The following is a 791-nucleotide window of genomic DNA, read 5'->3' as shown; positions in this document are numbered from 1 at the left end:
CTGGCTATCATTTTCTGTCTCTATCTCTGTCTCTTTTTTCCTATCTTTGTCTCTTTCTTTCTTTCTCTGTTTCTGTCTCCTTCTGTCTCTCTTTCTCTTTCTCTGTCTCTGTCTTCCTCTGTCCCTGTCTTTCTCCCTCTCTTTCTTTCTGCCTCTTTCTCTCTCTCTGTTTCTGTCTCTGTCTTTCTGTCTATGTCTCTTTCTCTGTCTCTGTCTATCTCTGTCTCCTTTTGTCCTTCTGTCTCTGTCTTTCTCTCTCCCTCTGTGCTTCTATCTCTGTCTTTCTCTGTCTCTTTCTATCTCTGTCTTTCTGTCTCTTTCTCTTTCTCTCTGTCTCTTTCTGTCTTTTTCCATCTCTGTCTCCTTGTGTCTCTGTCTTTTTCTCTCTGTCTCCATCTTTCTCTATTTCTCTGTCTCTGCCTTTTTCTCTGTCTCTTTCTGTCTCTTTCTCTTTCTCTCTGTCTCTTTCTTTTTGTCTCTTTCTCTTTGTCTCTGTCTCTTTCTCTCTGTGTCTTTTTCCTCTAGCTTTCTCTATCTCTGTCTCTGTGCTTCTGTCTCTCTCTCTGTCTCTATCTCTGTCTCTCTGTTTCTATCTTTCTATCTCTATAACTTTCTGTCTTTCTGTCTCTCTCTGTCTCTGTCACTTTCTCTATTTCTGTCTTTGTCTCTTTAGGTGTCTGTCTTTATCTCTTGTCTCCTTCTGTCTCTGTCTTTCTCTCTTTTTCTCTCTACCTCTGTCTCTTTCTTTCTCTCTGTCTCTTTGTCTTTCTCTCTGTCTCTTTCTGTCTGTT

Source organism: Panthera uncia (genome assembly GCF_023721935.1).
Source record: "Panthera uncia isolate 11264 chromosome A3 unlocalized genomic scaffold, Puncia_PCG_1.0 HiC_scaffold_11, whole genome shotgun sequence".
Taxonomy (NCBI): Eukaryota; Metazoa; Chordata; class Mammalia; order Carnivora; family Felidae; genus Panthera; species Panthera uncia.
The sequence above is the reverse complement of the archived record's forward strand: the minus strand, read 5'-3'. Positions refer to the sequence as shown.